The 7,500-nt window shown below is 57.3% G+C and overlaps 10 non-coding genes across 10 annotated transcripts in view; all 10 read left to right on the top strand.

The window, feature by feature from the left end:
* Positions 1-12, top strand: part of LOC140412885 (5S ribosomal RNA) — a 119-nt gene extending 107 nt beyond the window's left edge. The window contains exon 1 of the ribosomal RNA XR_011942072.1: positions 1-12. This exon is cut by the window's left edge and continues 107 nt beyond it. This is a non-coding gene — a ribosomal RNA (5S ribosomal RNA).
* Positions 13-706: 694 nt separating this feature from the next.
* Positions 707-825, top strand: LOC140412287 (5S ribosomal RNA). Its single transcript, XR_011941487.1, has one exon. It is a non-coding gene; the product is annotated as a 5S ribosomal RNA (ribosomal RNA).
* Positions 826-1,516: 691 nt separating this feature from the next.
* LOC140413563 (5S ribosomal RNA) lies at positions 1,517-1,635 on the top strand. Its single transcript, XR_011942727.1, has one exon. It is a non-coding gene; the product is annotated as a 5S ribosomal RNA (ribosomal RNA).
* Positions 1,636-2,329: 694 nt separating this feature from the next.
* LOC140412286 (5S ribosomal RNA) lies at positions 2,330-2,448 on the top strand. Its single transcript, XR_011941486.1, has one exon. It is a non-coding gene; the product is annotated as a 5S ribosomal RNA (ribosomal RNA).
* A 690-nt stretch (positions 2,449-3,138) lies between these two features.
* Positions 3,139-3,257, top strand: LOC140412284 (5S ribosomal RNA). Its single transcript, XR_011941484.1, has one exon. It is a non-coding gene; the product is annotated as a 5S ribosomal RNA (ribosomal RNA).
* Positions 3,258-3,951: 694 nt separating this feature from the next.
* Positions 3,952-4,070, top strand: LOC140412283 (5S ribosomal RNA). Its single transcript, XR_011941483.1, has one exon. It is a non-coding gene; the product is annotated as a 5S ribosomal RNA (ribosomal RNA).
* A 690-nt stretch (positions 4,071-4,760) lies between these two features.
* Positions 4,761-4,879, top strand: LOC140412282 (5S ribosomal RNA). The gene has a single exon (XR_011941482.1). It is a non-coding gene; the product is annotated as a 5S ribosomal RNA (ribosomal RNA).
* Positions 4,880-5,573: 694 nt separating this feature from the next.
* Positions 5,574-5,692, top strand: LOC140414158 (5S ribosomal RNA). Its single transcript, XR_011943303.1, has one exon. It is a non-coding gene; the product is annotated as a 5S ribosomal RNA (ribosomal RNA).
* Positions 5,693-6,382: 690 nt separating this feature from the next.
* On the top strand, positions 6,383-6,501 carry LOC140412281 (5S ribosomal RNA). Its single transcript, XR_011941481.1, has one exon. It is a non-coding gene; the product is annotated as a 5S ribosomal RNA (ribosomal RNA).
* Positions 6,502-7,191: 690 nt separating this feature from the next.
* Positions 7,192-7,310, top strand: LOC140412280 (5S ribosomal RNA). The gene has a single exon (XR_011941480.1). It is a non-coding gene; the product is annotated as a 5S ribosomal RNA (ribosomal RNA).
* The last annotated feature ends 190 nt before the right edge of the window (positions 7,311-7,500 follow it).

The raw sequence follows: 7,500 nt of genomic DNA, 5'->3' as shown, positions 1-7,500 counted from the left end.
GTGCAGTAGGCTTTTGCGGCCAGCAGAGACTGCTCACGCCAAGCACTCTCCACACCAGAGGCAGGCCAACCTTTTGCTGCTCTCTGCGTCCTCGCCATTCCTCCCAACACTTGCCTGCGGGCTCAACTCAGGCAGGCGGCTTGGTCGGGCCATTCAGCTGCTGCAGCTTTGCCGGGCCTTTGCAACGCAGCACGGTTGGGTGCCTTGGCGTGCTGCACTTTGATGGGCACGCCAGCTGGCCCGTGTGGCCGCAAGCCAGTGTGTCGGCAGGACGTTCTCTCTCCTAGCCTGAAGGCGCCGCATGAATGCAAGTTGTGGCATTGGGGCTGGTGTGGAAAGCGAAGGAAGAGAGAGCTGGCTTGCATTGCCTGCCTGACCCTTGTGCTGGCTGTGCTGAGAGAAGTGCGCAGCGTTGCAATGTGGAAAGGCAGCAGCGTGCAGGCGGCAGGCTGGTGTGAGGTAGGCGGGGCTTGCAGTTTTCCTTGAGGAGGTGGAGAAGAAAAAAGAGAGCTCGGTGGGGATGGCATGAAGGGGAGCGAGTATCAGGCATATAGGCTAGAATTAGCAGGAGAAGGAGAGAAAGAGGAGGAGAAGTAGAAGTAGAAGTAGAAAAAGAGAGAGAAAAAATTGAAAACAACCGGAAAGAAGAAGTGGCGAGGGTGCTAGGGTGGCCAGCTTGAATAGGCGAGAAGACGGTGCTGCAGATGCCTACGGCCATACTAGTCTGAAAACGCCCGATCTCGTCTGATCTCGGAAGCTAAGCAGACTCAGGCCTGGTTAGTACTTGGATGGGAGACCGCCTGGGAATACCAGGTGCAGTAGGCTTTTGCGGCCAGCAGAGACTGCTCACGCCAAGCACTCTCCACACCAGAGGCAGGCCAACCTTTTGCTGCTCTCTGCGTCCTCGCCATTCCTCCCAACACTTGCCTGCGGGCTCAACTCAGGCAGGCGGCTTGGTCGGGCCATTCAGCTGCTGCAGCTTTGCCGGGCCTTTGCAACGCAGCACGGTTGTGTGCCTTGGCGTGCTGCACTTTGATGGGCACGCCAGCTGGCCCGTGTGGCCGCAAGCCAGTGTGTCGGCAGGACGTTCTCTCTCCTAGCCTGAAGGCGCCGCATGAATGCAAGTTGTGGCATTGGGGCTGGTGTGGAAAGCGAAGGAAGAGAGAGCTGGCTTGCATTGCCTGCCTGACCCTTGTGCTGGCTGTGCTGAGAGAAGTGCGCAGCGTTGCAATGTGGAAAGGCAGCAGCGTGCAGGCGGCAGGCTGGTGTGAGGTAGGCGGGGCTTGCAGTTTTCCTTGAGGAGGTGGAGAAGAAAAAAGAGAGCTCGGTGGGGATGGCATGAAGGGGAGCGAGTATCAGGCATATAGGCTAGAATTAGCAGGAGGAGAGAAAGAGGAGGAGAAGTAGAAGTAGAAGTAGAAAAAGAGAGAGAAAAAATTGAAAACAACCGGAAAGAAGAAGTGGCGAGGGTGCTAGGGTGGCCAGCTTGAATAGGCGAGAAGACGGTGCTGCAGATGCCTACGGCCATACTAGTCTGAAAACACCCGATCTCGTCTGATCTCGGAAACTAAGCAGACTCAGGCCTGGTTAGTACTTGGATGGGAGACCGCCTGGGAATACCAGGTGCAGTAGGCTTTTGCGGCCAGCAGAGACTGCTCACGCCAAGCACTCTCCACACCAGAGGCAGGCCAACCTTTTGCTGCTCTCTGCGTCCTCGCCATTCCTCCCAACACTTGCCTGCGGGCTCAACTCAGGCAGGCGGCTTGGTCGGGCCATTCAGCTGCTGCAGCTTTGCCGGGCCTTTGCAACGCAGCACGGTTGGGTGCCTTGGCGTGCTGCACTTTGATGGGCACGCCAGCTGGCCCGTGTGGCCGCAAGCCAGTGTGTCGGCAGGACGTTCTCTCTCCTAGCCTGAAGGCGCCGCATGAATGCAAGTTGTGGCATTGGGGCTGGTGTGGAAAGCGAAGGAAGAGAGAGCTGGCTTGCATTGCCTGCCTGACCCTTGTGCTGGCTGTGCTGAGAGAAGTGCGCAGCGTTGCAATGTGGAAAGGCAGCAGCGTGCAGGCGGCAGGCTGGTGTGAGGTGGGCGGGGCTTGCAGTTTTCCTTGGGGAGGTGGAGAAGAAAAAAGAGAGCTAGGTGGGGACGGCATGAAGGGGAGCGAGTATCAGGCATATAGGCTAGAATTAGCAGGAGAAGGAGAGAAAGAGGAGGAGAAGTAGAAGTAGAAGTAGAAAAAGAGAGAGAAAAAATTGAAAACAACCGGAAAGAAGAAGTGGCGAGGGTGCTAGGGTGGCCAACTTGAATAGGCGAGAAGACGGTGCTGCAGATGCCTACGGCCATACTAGTCTGAAAACGCCCGATCTCGTCTGATCTCGGAAGCTAAGCAGACTCAGGCCTGGTTAGTACTTGGATGGGAGACCGCCTGGGAATACCAGGTGCAGTAGGCTTTTGCGGCCAGCAGAGACTGCTCACGCCAAGCACTCTCCACACCAGAGGCAGGCCAACCTTTTGCTGCTCTCTGCGTCCTCGCCATTCCTCCCAACACTTGCCTGCGGGCTCAACTCAGGCAGGCGGCTTGGTCGGGCCATTCAGCTGCTGCAGCTTTGCCGGGCCTTTGCAACGCAGCACGGTTGGGTGCCTTGGCGTGCTGCACTTTGATGGGCCCGCCAGCTGGCCCGTGTGGCCGCAAGCCAGTGTGTCGGCAGGACGTTCTCCTAGCCTGAAGGCGCCGCATGAATGCAAGTTGTGGCATTGGGGCTGGTGTGGAAAGCGAAGGAAGAGAGAGCTGGCTTGCATTGCCTGCCTGACCCTTGTGCTGGCTGTGCTGAGAGAAGTGCGCAGCGTTGCAATGTGGAAAGGCAGCAGCGTGGAGGCGGCAGGCTGGTGTGAGGTGGGCGGGGCTTGCAGTTTTCCTTGGGGAGGTGGAGAAGAAAAAAGAGAGCTAGGTGGGGACGGCATGAAGGGGAGCGAGTATCAGGCATATAGGCTAGAATTAGCAGGAGAAGGAGAGAAAGAGGAGGAGAAGTAGAAGTAGAAGTAGAAAAAGAGAGAGAAAAAATTGAAAACAACCGGAAAGAAGAAGTGGCGAGGGTGCTAGGGTGGCCAGCTTGAATAGGCGAGAAGACGGTGCTGCAGATGCCTACGGCCATACTAGTCTGAAAACGCCCGATCTCGTCTGATCTCGGAAGCTAAGCAGACTCAGGCCTGGTTAGTACTTGGATGGGAGACCGCCTGGGAATACCAGGTGCAGTAGGCTTTTGCGGCCAGCAGTGACTGCTCACGCCAAGCACTCTCCACACCAGAGGCAGGCCAACCTTTTGCTGCTCTCTGCGTCCTCGCCATTCCTCCCAACACTTGCCTGCGGGCTCAACTCAGGCAGGCGGCTTGGTCGGGCCATTCAGCTGCTGCAGCTTTGCCGGGCCTTTGCAACGCAGCACGGTTGTGTGCCTTGGCGTGCTGCACTTTGATGGGCACGCCAGCTGGCCCGTGTGGCCGCAAGCCAGTGTGTCGGCAGGACGTTCTCTCTCCTAGCCTGAAGGCGCCGCATGAATGCAAGTTGTGGCATTGGGGCTGGTGTGGAAAGCGAAGGAAGAGAGAGCTGGCTTGCATTGCCTGCCTGACCCTTGTGCTGGCTGTGCTGAGAGAAGTGCGCAGCGTTGCAATGTGGAAAGGCAGCAGCGTGCAGGCGGCAGGCTGGTGTGAGGTAGGCGGGGCTTGCAGTTTTCCTTGAGGAGGTGGAGAAGAAAAAAGAGAGCTCGGTGGGGATGGCATGAAGGGGAGCGAGTATCAGGCATATAGGCTAGAATTAGCAGGAGAAGGAGAGAAAGAGGAGGAGAAGTAGAAGTAGAAGTAGAAAAAGAGAGAGAAAAAATTGAAAACAACCGGAAAGAAGAAGTGGCGAGGGTGCTAGGGTGGCCAACTTGAATAGGCGAGAAGACGGTGCTGCAGATGCCTACGGCCATACTAGTCTGAAAACGCCCGATCTCGTCTGATCTCGGAAGCTAAGCAGACTCAGGCCTGGTTAGTACTTGGATGGGAGACCGCCTGGGAATACCAGGTGCAGTAGGCTTTTGCGGCCAGCAGAGACTGCTCACGCCAAGCACTCTCCACACCAGAGGCAGGCCAACCTTTTGCTGCTCTCTGCGTCCTCGCCATTCCTCCCAACACTTGCCTGCGGGCTCAACTCAGGCAGGCGGCTTGGTCGGGCCATTCAGCTGCTGCAGCTTTGCCGGGCCTTTGCAACGCAGCACGGTTGGGTGCCTTGGCGTGCTGCACTTTGATGGGCCCGCCAGCTGGCCCGTGTGGCCGCAAGCCAGTGTGTCGGCAGGACGTTCTCCTAGCCTGAAGGCGCCGCATGAATGCAAGTTGTGGCATTGGGGCTGGTGTGGAAAGCGAAGGAAGAGAGAGCTGGCTTGCATTGCCTGCCTGACCCTTGTGCTGGCTGTGCTGAGAGAAGTGCGCAGCGTTGCAATGTGGAAAGGCAGCAGCGTGGAGGCGGCAGGCTGGTGTGAGGTGGGCGGGGCTTGCAGTTTTCCTTGGGGAGGTGGAGAAGAAAAAAGAGAGCTAGGTGGGGACGGCATGAAGGGGAGCGAGTATCAGGCATATAGGCTAGAATTAGCAGGAGAAGGAGAGAAAGAGGAGGAGAAGTAGAAGTAGAAGTAGAAAAAGAGAGAGAAAAAATTGAAAACAACCGGAAAGAAGAAGTGGCGAGGGTGCTAGGGTGGCCAGCTTGAATAGGCGAGAAGACGGTGCTGCAGATGCCTACGGCCATACTAGTCTGAAAACGCCCGATCTCGTCTGATCTCGGAAGCTAAGCAGACTCAGGCCTGGTTAGTACTTGGATGGGAGACCGCCTGGGAATACCAGGTGCAGTAGGCTTTTGCGGCCAGCAGTGACTGCTCACGCCAAGCACTCTCCACACCAGAGGCAGGCCAACCTTTTGCTGCTCTCTGCGTCCTCGCCATTCCTCCCAACACTTGCCTGCGGGCTCAACTCAGGCAGGCGGCTTGGTCGGGCCATTCAGCTGCTGCAGCTTTGCCGGGCCTTTGCAACGCAGCACGGTTGTGTGCCTTGGCGTGCTGCACTTTGATGGGCACGCCAGCTGGCCCGTGTGGCCGCAAGCCAGTGTGTCGGCAGGACGTTCTCTCTCCTAGCCTGAAGGCGCCGCATGAATGCAAGTTGTGGCATTGGGGCTGGTGTGGAAAGCGAAGGAAGAGAGAGCTGGCTTGCATTGCCTGCCTGACCCTTGTGCTGGCTGTGCTGAGAGAAGTGCGCAGCGTTGCAATGTGGAAAGGCAGCAGCGTGCAGGCGGCAGGCTGGTGTGAGGTAGGCGGGGCTTGCAGTTTTCCTTGAGGAGGTGGAGAAGAAAAAAGAGAGCTCGGTGGGGATGGCATGAAGGGGAGCGAGTATCAGGCATATAGGCTAGAATTAGCAGGAGAAGGAGAGAAAGAGGAGCAGAAGTAGAAGTAGAAGTAGAAAAAGAGAGAGAAAAAATTGAAAACAACCGGAAAGAAGAAGTGGCGAGGGTGCTAGGGTGGCCAGCTTGAATAGGCGAGAAGACGGTGCTGCAGATGCCTACGGCCATACTAGTCTGAAAACGCCCGATCTCGTCTGATCTCGGAAGCTAAGCAGACTCCGGCCTGGTTAGTACTTGGATGGGAGACCGCCTGGGAATACCAGGTGCAGTAGGCTTTTGCGGCCAGCAGAGACTGCTCACGCCAAGCACTCTCCACACCAGAGGCAGGCCAACCTTTTGCTGCTCTCTGCGTCCTCGCCATTCCTCCCAACACTTGCCTGCGGGCTCAACTCAGGCAGGCGGCTTGGTCGGGCCATTCAGCTGCTGCAGCTTTGCCGGGCCTTTGCAACGCAGCACGGTTGTGTGCCTTGGCGTGCTGCACTTTGATGGGCCCGCCAGCTGGCCAGTGTGGCCGCAAGCCAGTGTGTCGGCAGGACGTTCTCCTAGCCTGAAGGCGCCGCATGAATGCAAGTTGTGGCATTGGGGCTGGTGTGGAAAGCGAAGGAAGAGAGAGCTGGCTTGCATTGCCTGCCTGACCCTTGTGCTGGCTGTGCTGAGAGAAGTGCGCAGCGTTGCAATGTGGAAAGGCAGCAGCGTGCAGGCGGCAGGCTGGTGTGAGGTGGGCGGGGCTTGCAGTTTTCCTTGGGGAGGTGGAGAAGAAAAAAGAGAGCTAGGTGGGGACGGCATGAAGGGGAGCGAGTATCAGGCATATAGGCTAGAATTAGCAGGAGAAGGAGAGAAAGAGGAGGAGAAGTAGAAGTAGAAGTAGAAAAAGAGAGAGAAAAAATTGAAAACAACCGGAAAGAAGAAGTGGCGAGGGTGCTAGGGTGGCCAACTTGAATAGGCGAGAAGACGGTGCTGCAGATGCCTACGGCCATACTAGTCTGAAAACGCCCGATCTCGTCTGATCTCGGAAGCTAAGCAGACTCAGGCCTGGTTAGTACTTGGATGGGAGACCGCCTGGGAATACCAGGTGCAGTAGGCTTTTGCGGCCAGCAGAGACTGCTCACGCCAAGCACTCTCCACACCAGAGGCAGGCCAACCTTTTGCTGCTCTCTGCGTCCTCGCCATTCCTCCCAACACTTGCCTGCGGGCTCAACTCAGGCAGGCGGCTTGGTCGGGCCATTCAGCTGCTGCAGCTTTGCCGGGCCTTTGCAACGCAGCACGGTTGGGTGCCTTGGCGTGCTGCACTTTGATGGGCCCGCCAGCTGGCCCGTGTGGCCGCAAGCCAGTGTGTCGGCAGGACGTTCTCCTAGCCTGAAGGCGCCGCATGAATGCAAGTTGTGGCATTGGGGCTGGTGTGGAAAGCGAAGGAAGAGAGAGCTGGCTTGCATTGCCTGCCTGACCCTTGTGCTGGCTGTGCTGAGAGAAGTGCGCAGCGTTGCAATGTGGAAAGGCAGCAGCGTGCAGGCGGCAGGCTGGTGTGAGGTAGGCGGGGCTTGCAGTTTTCCTTGAGGAGGTGGAGAAGAAAAAAGAGAGCTCGGTGGGGATGGCATGAAGGGGAGCGAGTATCAGGCATATAGGCTAGAATTAGCAGGAGAAGGAGAGAAAGAGGAGGAGAAGTAGAAGTAGAAGTAGAAAAAGAGAGAGAAAAAATTGAAAACAACCGGAAAGAAGAAGTGGCGAGGGTGCTAGGGTGGCCAGCTTGAATAGGCGAGAAGACAGTGCTGCAGATGCCTACGGCCATACTAGTCTGAAAACGCCCGATCTCGTCTGATCTCGGAAGCTAAGCAGACTCAGGCCTGGTTAGTACTTGGATGGGAGACCGCCTGGGAATACCAGGTGCAGTAGGCTTTTGCGGCCAGCAGAGACTGCTCACGCCAAGCACTCTCCACACCAGAGGCAGGCCAACCTTTTGCTGCTCTCTGCGTCCTCGCCATTCCTCCCAACACTTGCCTGCGGGCTCAACTCAGGCAGGCGGCTTGGTCGGGCCATTCAGCTGCTGCAGCTTTGCCGGGCCTTTGCAACGCAGCACGGTTGTGTG

Source organism: Scyliorhinus torazame, chromosome 4, assembly GCF_047496885.1.
Source record: "Scyliorhinus torazame isolate Kashiwa2021f chromosome 4, sScyTor2.1, whole genome shotgun sequence".
NCBI classification, from domain to species: Eukaryota; Metazoa; Chordata; class Chondrichthyes; order Carcharhiniformes; family Scyliorhinidae; genus Scyliorhinus; species Scyliorhinus torazame.
The sequence above is the reverse complement of the archived record's forward strand: the minus strand, read 5'-3'. Positions and strand labels throughout refer to the sequence as shown.